General features: G+C 41.4%; 1 protein-coding gene across 1 annotated transcript in view; it reads left to right on the top strand.

Annotated features, from left to right (window-relative positions):
• Positions 1-220: 220 nt before the first annotated feature.
• The window catches only part of tnrc6c2 (trinucleotide repeat containing adaptor 6C2), a 141,699-nt gene continuing 119,576 nt past the window's right edge, over positions 221-22,343 (top strand). The window contains exon 1 of the mRNA XM_085459662.1: positions 221-278. The gene's annotated coding sequence lies outside the window, so the exon portion shown is untranslated. The remainder of the gene's footprint in view (positions 279-22,343) is intronic.

Genomic DNA, 22,343 nt, shown 5'->3' with positions numbered 1-22,343 from the left:
CACACACACACACACACACACACACACACACACACACACACACACACACACACACACACACACACACACACACACACACATCTTTCCTCAGCCAGTCTCCTTCACAGCTACTTATACACACACACACATGCACACACACAACAGGAGAGAACTCTCTTATTTCTGCCTGTTCCTCAGTCCTCAGCCGCAAAACACCCAAAACAAAAGGCTGCTACCCGTTGCCCAGCTCCCACATCCCCTGCTTCGCTCCGCAGCGCCTTCAGAGTAATCGATGCAAGGTAATTTGCCGGTAATTAATTCGCTGTTCGTTTGCATTTATTAAAGCTGTGCATGCTGACAGTTGTTTTGCGTGGCATCCAGCTCACCCCGGGCTAATCAGCACCTTTAGATTCGGCAAACTTATTTACACCAAAACAAATACGTGTACACAGACCAGCGCTCTCTGTAATCCTCTGCCCGGTTTACCCTTGAGCCCTGCTGGACATGAAGCATAGTACCCCTGTTTATTGTTGATGTATGCAAATGTGCCACATCCATCTGTTTGTTTAATTTAGATTTTTCTTGTTTCCAGCCATGTTCCCGCCCCTCCTACTCCACCTCTCCCTCCCCTCACCCCCCATCCACACCTTCTATGTCTCCTGCTCCTCCTCCTCCAACCCCTCCTCGCTGTCTCCTTCATACTGCTCAGACATCAGAGTGCTCATCTGCTTAGATCGCAGCCAGCTCTGACGTGGTCAGGACGGAGGGGAGTGTCCACTGTCCCGTCCCGGTCCGTATGCAAATTGGTCGTGTTTTGATTTAAAGACAGCTGCACATTTCATTAAAGTCACCAGTGTAGATGAGACAAGAAAAAGTATACCTCTCCAGGGATGCAAAGGTTGTTTAGCTGGAGTCAGTGTTGTGGGAGCTGCTGTTTAGTGCTGCAGTGGGGAACAAATAGAGGAGACGAAAGGGCTGCCCAGGGACTGCTTTGGGGTTTAATGGGGCTGACTGACTGGCACATAATTTAAAGCTCACACTGATGCAGAATGTGAATGAATGCACACTGCATGATAACCAAAGCAATTGACAATGAAATATAGACCAGCCTTCAAGGTACTTTGGCATGCCAAGTCAGTTGTATTTCCACCAACCGCTGCCAGGCTGCTGCGAGGAAACAGTAAACCCGGTGTCTGTGTAATAAAATGGCTTGTCGTGTGGCCACCCCTCCACTCTGTGGCAGATAGACTGTTCCCTGTGGACTGGGTGACAGACAAAACGTTGCTTCCCCAGAACATTTTCAGCTTTTCAGAGAAATAAGTTGTTGCTGTGACAGAAGTCACCTAGACCTACAGTTATAGTTCTTCAGTTTGGTCTTACAATGATTGCAACAAACCTACAGTTGCATGAATAATTACCTGAATCCTTGTTACTGTTAGTCTGAATGGATAAATTCCTAAACGGCATCTTTCCCCTGCTTTATTCTCCTTTTGCTATTACTAGTTGAGGGTGATAGTTGTCCAAGAGATGAAAGAGGGGTGATGTATAGGCAGGTGGGCATGCTGTAGGGTTAAACAGTGCAAGCAGGAACGCTGGGGGAGGATCTGCTGGCATCGAGCCAACTCTGGTTGAATTCAAAGACATGGGGAGGAATTGAGAGGAGAAAGCGTTGGTTGCTCTGCATAAACCATCAGAAACAATAGAGGAAGAGAGCAAGTGGTTCTGGTTTTCTTGACAGGGCTGATTATATTTATGCAGGAATGGAAGTGCGGTTGCGGGGGAAAGGCATTAAAAGGGGTAGTAAGATGTGGGCAGGTGCATGGAGCGCTATTATAGGTGGCCCCACTGCAAAGCCAAGGACATATACCCAAGAGGAGCTGATTGAATGCCATGCCAATAAAAGGAGGCAGTTTCATGCACCATTGACCGAGTTGGCATCCTCGCAGTCTCACTGTAATGAAACCCCCTTCGAGGTCAAGATAATATGAATCACATTGTGTTGGTCTGTAGCTCGTACTGCTCAGAGAGAAAATGAAAGCCCAAACCTGTTTTGTTTTTTTTCTTCTTCTTGTGTTGCTCTTAGAGTATGTTGCATACGTCTAATGTTTTCATTGTATGTCAAAATAAGAAGAAAATTAGATTGTTTGTTTGACAGAAATGAAAAGATCAAATTCTGAGTCACAATAGGTGGGGAACATAATCAGATTTGAGCCCACGGTGCGCCTACAGCCAGAGAGATTGTCCTTTCATTTTCTCTGTAGGCAGAGCAGCGTGTCCCCGAGCAGACTAATAGAATGCTTGTCTTGTGTCTTCTCAGCCATGAACTTTTCTCTGTCACAATTACATTCAGTCTGGAAGCATTTGTGCCTTGCAGCCAAATACAGTATATTAACTAAAATGAAGCAGTCAGATGCTTTTGTTGATCTCAATGAGAAGTCATTGGAGAAGTCTAGTTCTCAGCAAAAAAACCTCTATTTGTTTAGATATAGTTTAAGGACAAGAAAGACAAAACTTTAAAAGATAAAAAAAAATATTTATATGTAGTTTTACATAAATATAGTGAGCTGATAAAACAGTGAAGTGATTTAGCCTTGGTTAAGAGAATACTTAACTGGAGCCAGCTACCATAGGGCGAGAGGCTGCTTGCACCCTGGGCAGGTCGCACCCGGACAACCATTCATGCTCACATTTACATCTACAGGCATTTTAGAATCACCAATTAAGCTAATCCCTCTAGCTGCATGTCTTTGGGAGGTTCATACCCAGGACCTTCTTGCTATAAGGTATCAGTGCTAACCACTGTGGCACTGTGTTTTCCCTTTTTCTAGTATATTGAAAGCATATTGGTTTCAGTAGCTACAGTAATCTACATCAATAGGTCAATTTACAGCATGGACACCTGGAGTTGTAGATGCACAGGAAAAGACAGAGAGAGGAAAACATGGAGGAGCCAACATACTGTCCAGAAGACATTGTAGGTAAGGGGCTGTTGCACTGTGCAGCACCAAAAAAACCCAAACCCAAACTAAACAAAAACTGAATTAGTAATGTTTAAAGCAAAGATTGTATATAAAAGATGGATATAACCAAGAGGATGTCATCCTGGTTTATGAAGCCTGGTGTTAAAGCTAGCACTTTGGCAGTGTGCCATTGCCCAGAAGGTGGAGTTGGTGACACACACACACACACACACACACACACACCCCACCGGTCCCTAGCAAAAAGTGGTTAGTGAGTGGTTGTCTGAGGTTGTTACTTGTCTGCCTGTGAAATTAACTGCTTTAGTCATTTGTATGCAACATAAACGCTACGACAAAGGAGGATGTCAAGGCGAACCCTGGTCAAGTATGTGCTAAAAAAATACCTGGTACTAGGTACTACCACCTATTGGAAAACCCTAAAGGTTCACTTCAGTGACTCAAATTAGTTGTGTTGTAGCCTAGCAGAAAGCTAACTGCTACAGCCTCCCTTGTCACCATCTATCTGCCAGTCATTGTAGTTTATGGTTGATTGTTTTCAGTTTTAGTGACCGATGCTTTTTACTCAGTTGGTTATAGACAATATTTGACCTCACTGTAAGTTTCAATTAGAAGTTATGCAAAGAAACAAAGCTTTGTGATTTAACACAAGCCAAGAACCATTTTGAATGCAATGATGTATATTAGTTATTTATTTGCTGCACAGTGTAGGGTTATATAGTATTTAGTGTTATTTGTAACAGTACATTTAATGTTTCAGAATAAGTACTCGACCGATTAAAGAACAAATGATAATGCAACATTAAAAAACTGCCTATCAGAGTAAAACATTCAGAAGGCACATGGTTGTGCTCCTGATGTTGCACCATTGCCTCGTGCTGTTTGTCCACAGCTGTAGCATTTGAGGCCAAAAACCCCTCCAAAAACAAACTAATTCCCTACTGTTGGTCCCCAGTATTAATATATATACTGATCCACAGGCACCTTGGAACCTTCTCCACTCCATCCACCGCTCCTTTGCCTGCTGCTCACTCATGTTATCAATTCACAGTTTTTCTCAAGGAAAATATAAGTTAAGCTCACCTTATTTACATTTATATGATCAGATTTTCTTCCTTATGGAGGGTATGCAAATTTGCCCTTTTCTTGAGTCTTCGAGCCACATGGTGTGTAGATTTGTTGCAAGGAATGAGGTAAAAAATAATAACATTGCCCTCCAGGAGGAAAGAGGCCCAAGTTAGGATTTCTGGACCTCATGAATTTTGTAATGATCAATTTTGTTTACCGTACCTCCTCCAAGACTTATCGGGATATATGAGAGCTTGATTTACACCCGAAATGTCGATCTGTTTTAGTCTATATACTGTTGGCTGCTGCCGCTGCAGTGTTCTGTGTATTATTTTTCATTTTCTCCATGTGATGACCTCTAAATTCCACTATCAGTTAGTGTTTGTGCAACATGGGGAGATGCCAGAGTGCACCGAGTTACTGGTCATGTCTGAAATCCTCTGTAAAGGCAAATTTGAGGGCTGGATGGATGACACTTATTTTACTGAAAAAAATGAAAATAAAAAAAAAACGTATTTGTAGTTGTGTATGTGTACAAGTGAGGGCCAGAAAATGTGTATGATGGTGAGTGCTTTACCCGACTGAAACTCGGCTAGGCTTTGCACTTAGTGTGCACATGCAGGGGTGTGTGTGTCCGGTGGAGGGAATAGCTTTCGAGCAAATTGCTTTCTGCCAGCATATTGCCACCGCCAGTCTTTATTCCCCAGGACGAGAAGGCATGTCTCAGACGATTACAGCCCCAAACTCAGGCTCGTGCTGCTGGCCTGCCCCGCTCGGCCCATAGCCCTTCTTTACAATACAGTCCTCTATACCATGCTATACCCAGCATGAATGCTGATATAGAATATTTAACAGACACTCCAAGCGAAACCCAATAATATAATCAGGTAATAAGAAATTAATTTTCCCCCTGGCTGCGCTTTGACTGGGCTGTTGATACAGGGAAGAGAAATCAGGAGGCAAACGTCGGAGTAGGTAGCTTGGCCTCTCTCTCGCCCTCCCTCGCTCTCGTTTTCTCTCTGTGTGTGCATCAACATTTCTCATGACACACTTCGGTGATTTGATAGCCAACCCCACGCATCCATTCACACGCCCCATGCTCCCGTGCACATACAAATTTGAAGGAACCCTCAAAATAACAAGGAAGCCTCGGTCTCTACTCCGCTGAACTGATGACCAAAGTAAGAAAGCCACTCGTGATAGCCACACAACAATACATGCATATGCATATTAACACACAGCGACGACAGTCTCTTACACGTGGTGAGTGGCAGTGGCGTGCTGGCCTGCACCACATACAGATGTTGGTGTGGCAGATGCTTCATGCTAGTAAGAAAGTAGCATCTTTCTGGTTTGATTTGTCCTTTCTTTTCTCACTTTTCATTCCAACCCTCTGCATGCATTTTTCTTCTTTCTCTCTTTGAATATCTGAGCGTGTCCTTTATGTGGTTAATTAGGAGGCAGGAGTCCATTGGTGTCATTTCTCTGGTGTTTTATTGTCTTCCCCTTCTTGGCTCCCCCCCCCCCCAGTCCCCAACTGGGAGACATCAATAACCCTCTCCCCCAACACACATTTCATGCCAGAGTATCCACGGCCCTGGCTGCTCTCGCCTGGCATAGCCATCCATCTCTGTGCACTCCCTCTTCTTATATCACCCACCACCCACCCGCTTCTCTCTACTTCTCTCTTCCAACACCCCCCTCCTCATGCTGCTTCTCCATCCCGTGCCATCGCCTCTCTACCTGGAAGCATTTGTCATCCTCGCTTACTGCGAGCTGCGGCCGACACAGTGAAAGAAAAAAAAAAAAAAAAACAGGAAAAAACCCTCAGTGGCAATATGCAAAAATGCGAAAAGGTAGATGCGGGTTGCCCTGGCAACGGCTCTGAGGTTATTTCCAAGCACTGATGGAAATCAATGTCATGTGCCAGGCAGGCAGGCACCTCCGTCCTCAGGAAAATTAGAAAAAAGGGGGGAGGAGGGAAGGAGGAGAAGGGAGGGCTAGAAGGACAAAGAAAAATGCAGAGGAACAGAAATCAGGTTTTTCTCCTTTCTGAACCTTAAGGGTTCCTGACTTTTCTTCAAAGAAACTCCAGGCATGCTGGCATGTTATTCAGTTCTGCTGCGGGTCACTTTTGTCTTTGTTTTTGCCTTTGCATTCACCATAAATTGTGTCCTTTTTCTGTAAGTTACTGCATGCAATTACTGCCACGAGCCCCGTTTCATCGTTTAATGTGCAAAGCGGAAAAAACAATTTTTCTGGTTGAAAGTGCACCAAATCAACAAGATAAATAAATACATGCAGGAACATGTAGGAAACATGCAGGAGCATAAAAACATACAAGAAGAAGAGGATTTTGAAAAAGGCATATCAGTATAATTATGTTTTTGGTGGCTTTTTGTGTTATTTATTTCTGATTTTACTTTGAAACTTGACAACTGAATTTGATTTTGGAGCAGTTTCCCTCAAGCATATTGAGTGAATATCTTTTTGGATGTAAGTGGGCCAAAGCTCCACTGCTAAACTCCTCCAACGCTAAAAGAATGACTAGCTTGGTCTTGAACTTGTCATATATTAGATAATGTTAAATACCTGCTTATAAATTATCCAGTCCGTTTGTAAAAAGCAGCATGTGCTCAAAAGATTTTCTTAAAAGAAAATCAATTCATGCAGCGCAGTATATCCAGAGGATAGTGTAGAAGCGGTGTCAGTGCCATACGCTGTCTATATTAGATGGATACGTGTTTGAAAAGAGAAGCCACTGAGGACGTGCCTAAAAACCTCATTCTTTCTATTGGTCATCAGCAAGGCGACGGTTGACTGCAAAAAGAAGTCGCTTTGTATACAAGTCGATAGGAAAGTGATCCTCAGTGCTTTCTAGTTGTGTTTATGGCGTCAGTTAGTTTTAAGTATACAGCACAATGTTTATTTTATTAATTATGATTCTTAATAATTAAAAAAAAAAGACCATAAAGACAGCATGCTTTTGAGCGGGGCTGCTAAGGTTAAAAGCTGATTGTTCAAAAGTGTCAGGGGATGACAGTAAAGTCACCACACATAGACAGAAGTGCAAGAAAAGCAGCATTAAAGGCACAGACAGTGGCTGCACTCGACACTTTGTACAGTGTTTCACTTCAGCGCTTCGTGTGTTACCACTTAGCTCTTCTCCCACAAACTGGTTGTTCTAAAAAAATTTGACACTGCCCCCTGGTGACAATAAACAGCTACAACATATAGAAAACTGTCTGCAAAGCTGTGCAGCAATGCCGGTCCCTTCAGATCCCTCTGTACTCATCCATGTTTGTTTCTATTTTTGTTTTCATCAGTAGTTGTAGTTTATTGAGATACAGCCACATCTGAACTGAGATGCAGTATTATGCAGTCGGCTAATGAGCACCCTAAGCTTTGTTTATCTTTGCCCTGTATGGTGCCTGCGTTAATAAAAATTCCCTTTGGAGGTGGAGGAACAGTAAAGTATATATTGGAAAAGAAGGGCATTTTTATTATCATTTAGTTTACAGCAAGTGATATATTGAATTGATTTTCCTAGGGTGGAATCAATAACCCATAAACTCGAATTTATAGTGTAAACTGCTGGAACCACCACAGGCCATCTCTGACAAGTCTTGTATCAGTGTGGCTGGCGGCTGCGGAATAGATGGGCCATGCATTCCAAGCCAATAGGTTTTCCTCCTCATTTGCATACCTAACATGGCGTTCACACTCCAGTTGACACATTTGCAACCCGCCACTTATCCCATTACCGGCTGTCCCTGGTCACAGCATTGTTTGCTGTGTCGGCACTCTTTCTTGTTGCCTCGCTGCCTGGCTCTGTTTTGTGTCGATGCACTCGCGTGTTTGCTTGGATGCTGGTGAACTTGATGCAACTGGGCACACGATCAGACACGCATGCCAGCACACATCCTCGCATACATACATAATACTACTCTCAATAGTGCATTCCAGTTATAGCATGAGATATATGTAGGATTACCAAAACAAATGGTAAATGGTAAATGGCCTGTATTTATATAGCGCCTTACTAGTCCCTAAGGACCCCAAAGCGCTTTACATATCCAGTCATCCACCCATTCACACACACATTCACACACTGGTGATGGCAAGCTACATTGTAGCCACAGCCACCCTGGGCCGCACTGACAGAGGCGAGGCTGCCGGACACTGGCGCCACCGGGCCCTCTGACCACCACCAGTAGGCAACGGGTGAAGTGTCTTGCCCAAGGACACAACGACCGAGACTGTCCAAGCCAGGGCTCGAACCGGCAACCTTCCGATTACAAGACGAACTCCCAACTCTTGAGCCACGATCGCCCCAAAACAAAGCAAATGAAAAGAAGACTAAAACTAAATATTTCTGCATCAAATCCCAGCTACAGTGTTTTAAACTGACATTTTCATGTTTTTCATTTGGCTCCATTTGGTTTTGAGACTCATTTAAGACAAGCTGCATAAGCAAAGTAATACAAACTGTATTTTTTCTGTAACGTTTTCATATGGTCATAACGGTCTTTGACATCATCTCAGCACCAACACAAAAGACCACAAGTAAATATCCTCCTTACACACACGCACGCACACTGAACCTCTGAACCCCCCTCTCCTTCTGTTTTGTGAGTTGCTAATATAGGGGTAATAATTTGTCATTAAGGTTTAATTTTTGTTGGCGCCTTTGCTCTGGATGTTTAATTTGAGTCTTAAATAAACTCCCCATAACCTGCAGCCATTTTTGCCTCCTCTCCTCCTCCCTCTCTTGCTCCCTCACTGCCTGGCCGCTGCCTCCCTCCCTCACTCCCTCCCTCCAACATTCTCCTTCTCATTCCCTCTTTTCAGAGGGCGGCATTACAACCTAAGTAAAACCGATTCCCACTGGCAACAAAAAGAAACAAGGATGAGCTACCTTGTTCACCTTCAGTTTCGCTGCAGGATATAGTCCGTTACTGTCTCACAGAGCCACAGTGGCATTTGCTTCTTCCCTAAATAGGCGAGTTAGAGTATGCTGCTCTGCAGTGAGTCTTTTGGAGTTTCATGTTTTACAGCAGGGGGTCTTGATATCTCTCACACAAGACTTACATGACATTTCTGTTGAGCTCTGTTATCAAATGGCTGTGTAAACCGGCTTACACCAACACTCTGAACTCAATGAACTTAAAATCACTGAGCAGATTCTCCATGGTGAAGGACCGCAGCCGAACGTTGTATGTCACCCGTGGATTTTCTGATAAGATCGTTTTCCACCCTGCACATCTATTTTTGATGTGCTGTGTTGGTGGCGTACGGAATAAATGAATATTCATGACTGTTCGGAAAGCCTATATGTATCATAGTGATTTCCACCCATGTCATCAAGCTATGCAAATTACATCCTCACATCTCCATACGACCGTACAGCCCCCGCTTTCTCTTTAATTAATGGTGCTGAGAAAATGTTTTTTCTTCCAAGGAAAAATTAGCTCCTTCAAAATGGAATTGGTGCAGATATTAATGAGAAGTGATAATTCAGGACTTGTTTTTGCTTTGATGACTGAAGAAACCGCACGTTCCCTAAATGGCCACACATCTTTATGTTGCTGTCCTGAAACTGAAGTTCTTGAACCCTATACAGGATGAATATTCATGGTGACGTCTGATTGGACGGTCTTTTAAATATTTGTAGTCTTTATCTATAATCCAGTTCTTCATCTTGTATTAATTAACTGACAAATTAAATATGCACATTGATATGATGTAGAGCTCATTTGCAGTAGCAAATCCATTTTCTAACAATACATGAAAGTACCTGCCAGGTTGCAAAATGTTCATATAGAACATACCATATAGAAATTTGTCAGCATCTTTTGTTCCCTTCACTTTACAATACTTAATGTTTTAAATTAAATAAAGTAAGATAACAGCAGAGAAATGTTATGGTCAGCATTTACTATAAATGATCTCACAAAGATACAAACTTTAAAGGTACTTTTTGTAATTACCCTCTACAGAATTTGAAACAAACACCTCCAGGGGGCAGCATTTTACCAGTGGGCATGCTGAAATATGTTTGAACACTGTGAATAAGAATGTGCTCAGAATGCCTTTCTTCATGACTATTTATGATTATTTGGTGCTTTAACTTTGCATTTTTGTCTCGATAACACCGTGTGGTTTTTTTTCTATTTACGCAATAATGCAGTTATTATGACAAAACAAAAATTCAAGTTATTTACACGCGTTCATTACCAACAAAATGAAAGAATGTAGAGTATTTTAAGTCCTATCTATGTTTGTTGCTCCAAAAATAAAACATAAAGCAGCCTAACTGTGAAAGAAATTGTTTAACTTCAGTTGATATCTTCTTAACACAGCATGACATTGTTGTTTCTTTACAATCTGTTGGTAGTTTTAAATAATTATGGAATGTTTTAAATGACAATTTCCCCCAAATTTCCCGTGATGTGTAAATGTAAACAAAAACAGAATTCACCAATTTCCAAATTTCATAAACTCATTTTTTAATCACAATAAAACAAATGTGAGACATTTTAACATTTCATGAAAAATGTTAGTTGATTTTTTTAATTTCATGGCAGCAACACATCAAAACAAAAAAACTGGGAAAGGGAGAACAGAAGGCTCTAGTGGTACTATTACCACTAAAAAAAAGTGGTACTAAAAAGAAACAGCTGTTTTGCAGCTCAGGAGAAATCTCTGTGTACAAGGTGTAAGGCCAAATATAAGGCCAAATATAAAATGTATCGCCAAGTAATATCGATATTGAATGATCTTTAGTCTTTCGAGTGGTACTGCTTTAAAAACAGACATGATTCTGTCACGGAGTTCGCTGCATGAGCTCAAAAACACTAATAGAAATTGTGATCTGCAAACACAGGTCACCATGCCATCCACACAAAGAAGAAGCCATATATCTACATTATCCAGAAAAGCCGTTTTCTTTTGACCAAAGCTCATTTAACATGTAGTAAAACAAAGTAAAAACCTGTTCTGTGGTCAAATGAATCAAAATTTGAAGTTCTTTTTTGGAAAACATGGATGTTGCGTCTTCTGGACTAAAGAGGAGATAGGCCATCCAGCTTTTTATCAGCTCTCAGTTCAAAAGTCTGCTTCTCTGATGGTATGTGGGTGCATTAGTGTCGATGCAATTGGCAGCTTAAATATCCAGAATATCCAGATGACACTGATTGGCTGTCGTTCAAACCTCAAATACCTGTATTTTACCTTGCTGTGTGTTCGATGTCCTTCAGGAACATCAGCCATGCTGCGCTTTCTACAAACTTCTCAAAACTTCTCATAACATATTATCAGTCATTCTGTTTTATCCTACTGAACTAACAGGCAATGCATTTCATAAATACCTTGCAAACTTATGTTTTGCTTACACTGGAAGGGCAGAGGGTTGACTGTTGCTACCATTACGGCTCAGAGGCCTTTATACGTATGTTCAATAAGTTGCAACACAAAATAAGACAGGAATTTAATTTATATGTAGATGTACATTTTAATAGAATAAAAGTGTTTAATGCATTTTAAAAGATGTAATTCTTTGTATATTCAATGGATGTCTTGTGGCTGGCTGAGCACAACTTAATAAAATTGTTGTATTAAAAAATACAAAACATACCATTTGCGTTTTTGGCAATAATATAATGAATAGTTCCTGCTTTGTATGAGAGGATCTGGCTGAACTGCTATTGGACCTCTGGCTATCCTGATCATAACCACATTCTGGTTTTTTGGCATTGAACCACAAAGATTTTGGATGAAGGCTAAGACGTCTGATTTCAAGCTGGGTATGTTTCCTGTTTACTCTAAATGCATTTTTATCATTTTTAGGAGACACACTTGAACTTAAATGCTCCCCTGCTGTTAATCCAAATGCTAGCTCAGTTCGCACATGAAGCTTTGGTGTAATTTGGTTTTAAAAGGAAGAATGGAAATGTTCTTTATATGCTGCCAGTACTCTTAATTTAGCTGATAAATAATATTGTTGGTGTAATATTCATATAGATTTAAAAATATATATTTTCTGCTTCATTCCATTATAAAACTACAGACTTACGCCTAAATGTGACAAGCATTTTAAATGATGAAGGTTTTTTTCTTACACATACCTGCACACCTATAGCTACTGTTCTTGTATGATATTGCTTAAGTGGCATTTTACGGTCTCCCACAACACATCTAAAGCCCACAAAGACCCCCCAACCTCCTCTATTATAAGATAAAACACCTGAGGGTGGGCAGATTTGCTGAATTACAAGTCGTGCATACATATCATCATCAATGGCAAATGTGGGCGACACAAATCTGGTCTTCATCCTGAAAGATGAAAAAGATGATTGTTTGAGGAATGGAGGTGGACTCATGAAGAAGAGAAGGGCAGAAGTGAGGATAAGCGGTAAAGCTGACATTAGGGTCAAGTGCTGATCTCGTGTTCACATTTCCCTTTTAAATCCATCTAAATGCATATTCTCACATACACACATAGGAGCCTTTAGCTAGCAGTGTGTGGCTGCACGCCCACATGCTCTGCTGGGAACAACCAGCCAGACACACGTGGAGTCACTGAGACAAAAAGCAGATGGATGAAATCAAATGAGTAAAGGAGAATATTGCATTTTATTTAACTGTGCTTGTGTGTGCACGTGCCACAGTGAGAATATATAGGAGAGGAGAGAAAGGGAGAATCTATTCAGGATAGAGGTAGTAGATCACTGACAGCCTGCACTGCCATGCTCAGCCAGTTCATTGCTGTCATTCCTTACTTCTTTTGACATTTTCAATTATGTCTTTCACACATGGCTGGGCACTTGTTTTTTTTTTTTTCTATGCTCCTCTTATCGTCCTCGTCTGCTTTCCTCTCTCGCTCTCCCTCGCTAACACCTTCCTATTCTATTCCCCCACCTTATTCATTCCATTTCCTCTTTAAGTGGCCGCTCCCTCTTTGCTTTGTATGTCAGCGCCTTTCATATATAGGGGTCAGTTAGCCCACAGATCCCATTACTTCCCAGCTCTCCGGTGGATGGAGCGAGTGGGGGACAGTGGAGTGAGCTAGGATAGGGCAACCAAGGAGTGAAAGGGACCCTGTCAAATATGTCAGGGAGCCCTGTTAAATCTATCAGGTTATCCTGAGGGGGACCTGACAGGGCGAGAGGTAGAATACAGGAATACCTGTTTTAATACATGATTATCCCTTTTTTCCCCTTTTTTTTAACCAAGCATTCACCTGATACCAGTGGAAAACAGATTAACACTTGTCAGTAGTGTAGACTGAGAAGGTCTCTAGACTGTAACGTGTATAAAGTTTTCTGGTATGTTATGGTCACCTCTGTGTAAAACCTTAACTTCAGCTGTGAGAGTTTAAGTTACTGTAATCAGCATTCTCCAATCCATGTCACGCATTAAGGAAAAATAGCCCCTGATACAGGGGTTGCCTGCTTAACCAGGACACCTATAGGGGTTTGCACTGTAATCAGTATAGTCTTATGCATGGATTTTCAGGATTTAGGTTTTTCACCCAGGAAACTGTGGTTCTTTTTCCATTTTACTTCATTATTTCAAATTATTTTTTAGATTTTCTTTAGTTATTAGTTACTGTTGTTTCATTCATTACTTGTTTTATGTTTTTAAGTTTAGACCAAATAAAATATGTAGCTAGCAAAAGTTTGCCAGTTTTTACTTGTGACTCAGAAGAGCTATTTTTAAGGAATTTTTGACCAAAGAAATCTGTGTGAAGTTGTAAATAACAACATTACTAGTAGGTTAAAATAATTCAAATCTTTACCACATGTGACTACTCTACAGGCTATGATTATCTGAAACTCCTCCTTTGTACTTTTATTGCAATTTTTTGTTATATTTTTCAAATTACAGAACTAAAATATTAACATGTTTTTACACCTTTTTAAGTAGAAAAATGGTGACTTCTTTGGGGAAATACCCATGCTTGTGAAAATGACTCAAAAATAAAATTAACAGAAAAATAGCTAGCGACAGTTTCTGTTGTAAAATCTGCAAACAAACAGTGCACTTTTTTGGCCCGAATCCTTGTCCAGGAACTCTCAGTTATTAGGGGAAACCCCTCGCTCAGTGTAGCTACACACACCCAGAGGTACGACCTGGCCAGCCATTCAGCAAAATTTGCCCTCTTTGTGATGCTGGTGACTTTTCTGTGTTGCTGCAGAAGTTTAATCATAGTAATCCAAAGAACAGACACAGTTTGACATCTTCATGTCAAACATTCATAGAAAAAAAGATAAATAAGTAAAAAAATATATTTTTCATGTTCATTTCAGGAAACAAGTTTAGCGCTTCAGCTTGGTTTTCACATTCTGCACCATAATTAGTCCAAATCCAATGTCAACGTGACTAAAATGGTAATTTATCCAAAAAAACAATAAATCACTAATGTAATGCACTTTCAGTAAACTTTTTGCGGGACTCTTACAAGTCATGATTGTGATTGTGATGATTATGACAAAGCTTTATTATTACAACAGTGATGTCCATTACACACAAACAAAAAAAGGTAACAAAACCCGAGACTGAAAATGAGCATCACCATCCCAATAACAGTAAACACAAAGGCTGTCTTTCATATAGGAAACATTTAAATACTGATTGATGGATTGGCTCTCTGAATGATTATCTGACTAACTAATTGATTGAACCATAATGAGGACATGATGTTTTTCTCCACTAAGAACATCAGAGGAGACACAACATCCATAATGCATGTTTCATATTAGGGAAGGAAGGGATCATTCAAGACTAACTGATGGATTTACTGATTGATTGGCTGACTGAATGACTAATTGATTGGTTTTGCAATGAGGGTAAAACACATTTTTCTCCATTAAGGTGAACCAGAGGGGATTCCCCTTGCTGGCAGCCATGATGTAATGTGTAGGTTCTAATGACCTCAGCATAATCACCACCATTATGAAACAGGCACTCTGCTCTCTAAACCACTTCATCATCAATGTTGCCTACTCATCCCGACAGCCATCGCTCATTCACTTTTTGCTCCTCTTTAACTAAGTGAGCCAAACAGTTTACCAGCAGTGCTGCCAGAATCGCAGCCAAATCGAAGCAGAAATTTAGCTGGCTGCCAGCAAAGCTTTGTTTGTCTGAGTTTGGATGAAAAAGAGAGAAAGTGAGTGGCTGTGTGTAAATGTGAGGTGGTAGACTGCTGGCATTGCAAAAAACGATGGCCCTGGATGTACTCACTTTCACCAGGAGGCAGACAAGTAGGCAGAAGACCAGATTGCTATTTTTTCAGACTAATCATGAAAAGAGGCTTGCCAGGTATTCTCCCCTCTAATCCCCTCCCTCCCCTCTCCTGCTGACTCTTAACCCTGACCCTTCAGCGGGAGATCCCTCTCTTGGCAAGAGGGATGTAGAAACGCAAGACAAAAAATGGGGGAAGTCAGTGGCACGGGCTGAACAAGAGGAATGGGGAGTCATGGTCAAGGGCTGATTAATGAGCCTTTAATTTAATCAGCAATTCCCATCTCGCCAGGGCCTCTCCACGTGGCTCTGTAGCAGCTTATTAGTTTTAACAAGTCTGTGATCTCCCCCTTTTCCCTGTCTTATCCAGTTCCTCTTTCATGCAAAACCCTTATCTGTGTGAGAGTCAGGCATATGAATAGGGGGAAATGATTAATGGATATTTAAGAACTATGAAGGACGCCTAACTGACTTGTCATTCCACACAGTCACATATGTGTCACAAAAAAGTTGGCTAAAATGATTGCGCTTGGTCTAATAATGTGAAACATGTTATCTTATCATCTTATCCACCAAATAGTCTTTTATTTGGTTAGTATTTATTATTTAACAACAGTATTTCAGTACTGGGGTTAGTTTCTCTTCTGTGATTTTTGTTTTGGATCTGTTGCCTTAACACAAGACACACATTATGTGACATAAAAAAGAATTCAGGAAACACTGAAGCCGTTCAGATTTTTTAACATCTCGCTAGGGCGTTGCTGTCAAATTTTACATAGTCTTCTGTTGCTGTCAGCTGTCATTTTAATCTCTGATCAAGCTTCATTAAAAACAAACATGTACCAGAGATATCTTAGGTCATGTGTCGGCTCTTTGCTGGACTTTTTAACTGTTTCGACTCTCATGTGCTGCAGTTTTTTTAAGGCCTGACGCTTCTTCTTCTGTCCTCCCATTTTTTTGGGGACGCTCTGCACACCTGGAAATGCCAAATTTGTTGGTTCCGAAATACCACTTTTTGCCATTTGCACTGTTTTTTGGCATATTTTGTAGATTCAAACAAAGAAATGTGAGCAAATTGTGTTTTTTAATTTGCACTGATTTCTTTGCTAAAGATAGATCAACAAGGTGGTTCATAGGTCAGTGTTAAATGGCCTGAAAAAATGGAAAAAATTTAAAAATTCCTCTGAAAATCATAGTTACAAGGAGTGGACTGCAAGTGTCCGAAGAAAAACTTTGAAAGACCTTATGAAAGTCTGGAGAAGTAATCCTCAAGGCCACTTTAAAAATTATAAGCTGGCTCTTTTGGAAGCAAAACGTAAAGAAATCAGGGGTGGCTTGAAGACTTTAGCACATTACAGTAAACACTGAAGTTTCAGTGATTTCTTTTAGTTCATAATTGCAGATATTAAGAAATACATGGCTAAAATGGTCTAAATATGAGATGTCACACAGTCACCAAACAACAAGAATGGTGGAATTAGCAACTTATTTTCTTTAAAGGTTAATATTAATCATGTTTGTACACAATGACAGCATTCTGTCCTCTGAAAACAACTTCACCAGACTCTCCAGACCTCTGTTCCCTCTTCACACACAGCCGCTCTGCCTACTCTGCCTTCACTCTCATTTCGACTGGATAAAAACAGCACACACAGCATCTTTTTTTCTAATGCAGAAGCAATGCATTTATTTCTAGATAATTAGAAATGATGGCAGGTTAAAAAAAAAGAGAGAGAGCGTAAGAAGTGATGGAATAAGAAAAGCTTTGTAGTGAGTCAGAATGGAGATGAGAGAAGCTCTTTAATTCTTCCTCTGATTACTAAGTGGCTCCGTCCATTATCTTTACACAGTGAATAGCAGAACACCATAAAAGTAAAATGTGACTCATCCATCCCCACTGGTTATCGCACTCAGTTGCTTATGGAAGTCAACCCCCCACCCCCACCACCCCCATCCATCCGCACACAGATTGACAGTGCCCACTTAATATAGACCTTCAAAAAGTGCTTTTAGATGGTGTGTACTTGTGTGTTTGTACATCGAGGTCCAGACATTGTTCATGTATGAATGTTTGTGTTTGCATGAAAATGTGCATACGTGCCCTAGTGAGTGTGTTTGCGTCTCATGTTATTTCTTCTCATATTCTGAATCAAGAGTAGAGTACGTAGGTCCTCTCTTCTCTTCTGCTGAACTTTTCTGAGAGGTATTGCCTCTCTTATGGCTGTTGAAAAGTCCCATCAGTGCCAGGCATGCTGATTTATGTCCCTGATCCCCTCCACCTCTAGCTCCTTTCCATTAGGCTTTACAATATTCCCCCATTGTTCAGCTCCCTGCGTTATCGGTCCTGCCCAGGCCTGTCAGCAAGACCTGCCTCATACACAATCGCACCGAGAGTAGTAAAAGAAGGGGGGCGGGGGCTGATGGGATGGAGCGAGAGATCGACGAGGTGGGGTAGACACAGAAACAGAAAGACGACGAAGGGGAGGGAAAGCACGGGCGCTGGGATGAAGAGGGACATGGAAAAGTGGCAGGCAGGGATGGGTGGGGGGAGGAGAGGGGAAGGACAGAGAGGATTGGATGAAGAGGAAGACGAGGTGGAGGGCAGCGTGTAGAGGGAAGAAAAGAAATGGGAGATGTCCATCTAAGCCTCGGTTTTATTGTTTCTAAAAAGGGTGGGGGTGGTGATTTGAGGGGGAGTGGTGGGGTTGCTGAGCATAAGTTAGACAAAATGTGAGAGGTTGACTGTAATGATGGGGGTGGCAGTGCCATTTGGATGCATTACTGTGGGACATTCTCTTGGAGTACGTCCATTAAGATATAGATTTTATTGTCTCAGAATGGGCTGGGGTTGCTGTGCATTAGATGTTGACAAAATAGGGTGTTGGAGATTGAGCTGGCTGGTAAAGCTTCTGATATGGACCCCACTCGGCCAATTTCAGCCAGTTTTACTGCCTTGAGGAAAGGTACGATGAACCAGGAGCGATGCACTTGGTTAAATGTAGGTGCCTTTCAGGCTGAGGTTTACAGATGCACCGGAGTTAAGTGCGGTACAATGACTGCTTGAAAGGCAGCCTTGAGAAAGGTCGAGAGGGCCACGTGTGCAGAATGTGAATGAGGGGACGACTATTAAAGAGATTCAGGATCAATGCTTGCCTTGACGATGTGAAAGCAAAGACGCAGCACATAAAGGTTGCTTGTGAGGGTAAAACACTGAAAAAATGTGCTGGTTTACAAGCACTTCAAGGCGACTTTACTTTGCTTCACTATTTAAAGCGTTATCTCTTCAACTGCCAGTAATTTGATGACAATTAAGCCCCATGTCATCACAAATCTAAAATGTATTCTATCCCCCACCTTTTGAATTATTGCCAAAGTCTAAAAAATGTGTGTGTGTGTGTGGAGGGGGTGGAGGGGAATCCTATTTGTTTCAGTTCTGCAATTGCCTGCCCAGATAATGGGATGGTAATTTTAAAAGGGAACTCAAATCGCCCCCATTTTTATATGCAGGGGGCTTCTCATCCTTTGAAGAGCTGGATCCTTCCTCTGAAAGATATTTCTGACATATACCTTTAAGAGGAGGAAGATGAGAAAAGGGGAATGAAAAGAAGAAGAGGCAAGGGAGGAAGGGGATGAGGAGGGGTGGCTGATAAGCTTGCTTGCTTTCAACTCTGTGGAGGATAAGGGAGAAGAAGTTTTAATATCTCTAAATCAGCTGCTCGATATTGAAAGTGTCATCTAATTGAAAATGATTTAGGACACCGGGCTCGCCTGGCAATCATATATAAATTCACTCCTGACACCAGCTCCAAAGTCTCTCGATTTCTACTTTATGAGTCATTTGCATGGTGGGGGCCTTGGAGAGTATAAACCATGCAAATGATATGGAGCGCTGCACAAGGTGATGTATCCCCGCTCCCTCCCCTCCCCTCCTCCATCTCTCCATCTCTCTCTCTCATTGCCCCTCTTAGCCTCAGGAGAAATGCTTTCTGCTTTGCCGCTGCCTTTGTCCAGAAAGTCATTTATTTCTCTTGTTGTTTGCTCGCTTGCTATTTTACTGCTTGCCACATAGGTTAGGGGGAAAAAAACAGCTGCCTCCCCATTCAGCTGAATGACTGTCATCTTCTATTTGCAAGCCCGTGTTGTGAGTGGAAGTTATTTCCTTATTTTGTGAAAAGACAGATAGACAAACCCACAATAGAAGCTGTGGTGTATATCCACACTGGTAGAGATTGCAATAAACATACCTGTGCTTTAATGAGGCCCCGAAGTGCATCTGTGTACTTCAATCTCTAATGCGGACTAATAGTGTCTGCGGCTTGAAGCTGAATGAAAAGTTTTCATTTTTCACTGAGCTTTTTTTTCTGCCTTTCCTCAGCGATGTGGTCATTAGTGTGAACACAGACTCAGACCACTAAACACGCACACATCGGTGAGTAGAATTAACCTGAATCACATGGCAAAATCAGAAGAGGTGAAATAAAACAGGACAATACGCGAAACTCAAAATAAGTTAATGTTAGACTTGGTTCTTTAGCTGACTGAACACCTCTCCTCTCAGGTGGATATAAAGAGCGCCAGTGAGAGTTCAGAAGGGCCGACTGTACATGTTCACCCTTTACGACTCCCATAAAACTTTTATGACTTGAAAATCCTCTATTTCGCTCTCTGGAGAGAAAAGCAGAGATTAAGGGATGAGAGGATGAGGGAGTAATGGAGACAGATGGAAAGCAAGCAGAGAGGGGAGCGCGCTCCCTTTCGCCTCTGTTCTCCCGTAAGTGGGCTGAAATTTGAAAGCAAAATCCTTGTGGTCTTTATGGCTACTTGCACCGCCAAAGCTGCTGTTAATTAAGTTTAAGTAAACTGGCATAAGGGCATATCCATGTTCACATTATCATCTAACACTGTGGCTTTCTGTTGTAGAAACAAGACTAAGTGATTCCACAGGGTGTAATTTGTGCGTAAACATGTGTGGCCTCCCCCCCGGATCTGTGGTTTTGGTCCATTTACCAAGAAGCACAGTGGTATAAACCTCTTTATGTGTGTATGCGTACATGTGGTTTATGATTTGTGTGTCAGATTTTGCTATTTGCGTGTGTGTTTCTAGGTTTATTTCTATTTTTTTATTCTCTTTTTTTATGCTTTTTTTGATTTGTGCCTATATGCACTGATAAATATATGCAAATATAGTGTTAGCATATATGCGTGCATGTTCAGGAGACGGTGAGTGAATGACTGCGGCGGTTTCGAGTGTTGCCCAGGGAGCTCCTGTGTGCTGTGGCGGTCTTGTTTGTCTTCCAGCTGCTCAAACAATGGCTCCCCATGGGCCCGCTCGCTGCCTAATTGAGAGACTACAGAGAGAAGAAAGAAGTGATAGGGCCACACTTACACTGGCTCGCTTACACACACACATATATCCACAAACGCACCCAAACACCTCCACGCGTTCACAAGTAAACACAAACACAGACATGTAGCAGCATAAAGCATTAAAAATGGAGCAAATAGTGCTCATAGAGCCACTCTTCATCCCTTTTATGTGTAACAACAACACACACACACACGCCGTTCACCTCAGCTGCACTTAATCCAACAGCACCGAGGAGCCTCACAGAGCAAAACCACATTGTCGATACAATATTTTGTTGTATCTGGTTCTCTTTTTCACCAAGTCCTCCCTCACACAACTGTAATGCGAGCCATGGCTGGTTACAAGCTCTTAATTGTACGAATTATAACTGTATGTCGTATGTAAGTGTATGTAGACTGTACAAAATGGCATATGTGGAGATGCCTCTTGTTTGATGAATGTACAAAATTAAAATGTGATGTGTTATATGACCTCAGATTTGCCATGGGCTACAAGCAAAAGCTTATTAGTTCAATAATCTTCACCATATGGTTGCCCCAATACATTTTTTTTTCAAAGCTGTATATTGAAGAAACCCTGTAGAGGACAGCATCATGTATGGGAGTCATTATATGGGAGTGTATATGGCTGCTCTTTGGACTTGTCTGACAAAAGTAATGGTTAGGAAAACTTGAGTGGCTGTATGACTTTTAGCTAGTCTTATTCAGTATTTTTAGTCTCCATATTAAACTGAACCGTTTGAGTAAACACAATATAGCTTTTAGCATGCATGCCACCTATGACTGTGAAAAAACAATATTTGGCTATTAAGGGGCATAACAGCTCTCCAAAAGCACAGTTATGTTACCTTGATACTTCTTTAAAGGAATGCTACCAAAGAATCAAAAGGGAAAAAAAAAACAGGGAAACAATCTTTTTATCATAGACTTGATTGCCTGATTACTTGGCTGCATCATGAACAAAAATAAACTCCATTATTCTGATGTATTTCCAGTCTGCAAAGATTACTCATTAACAGCTCCAAGTGGGTGCTTCACAGAACAGGAAGATGAAACTGTGACACAATACTGCAGACGTTTCAGAATTGTTACAAGCCAACAGCATATGCAGCTGACAACTGTTACCACAAAATGTTTTTAATCTTCAAAGGCAGAGGGAACTTGAATGCCAAATATGTAACAAATAATTTGATCTGATTTGGTTTTCTGAAGCAGATGAAACTCATTATGAGTTTTAGGAGAATTATATTCAATGCTGTACAATGCTGTGTAACACATACATAAGCATTTTTAAACTATGGCAATAGGAAGTAAATATTAATGTGCTTTCATAGAGCTGTGGTTGGTACACCTAACATGTGAAGGGTCCTGAATTTGAAACCCACTATTTACTCAACAAATACTTCTGTTTTTTGTGGGGGGGTTTTATATAGAAATGCATGCCACTGAAGCAAGACTTTTATTGTGAAAATTCAAGCTGTCAGAATTTTTTTGACTTCCTTTGCCCACACTCCACCTTTCCACCATGTTTCCTGCAGCATTTGTGTAATACTGCTGGCAGACAGACAGGTATCCTGATCAACAACAATGAAAATGGTTTACAAGGAATACATCTTTTTATGTAGTTATGTAGTTGAGATGGTGTTCCCACCCTTGTCAGAGGCCACAAGCTGTGGGTAGCAACTGAAAGAATGAGGTCGTGGATAC

Source organism: Copadichromis virginalis, linkage group LG6 (genome assembly GCF_057382275.1).
Source record: "Copadichromis virginalis isolate Kocher_CV1m ecotype Utaka linkage group LG6, C_Virginalis_male_GT1.1, whole genome shotgun sequence".
Classification (NCBI taxonomy): Eukaryota; Metazoa; Chordata; class Actinopteri; order Cichliformes; family Cichlidae; genus Copadichromis; species Copadichromis virginalis.
Note: the sequence above shows the minus strand (reverse complement) of the source record. Positions and strands in the feature narration are given on the sequence as shown.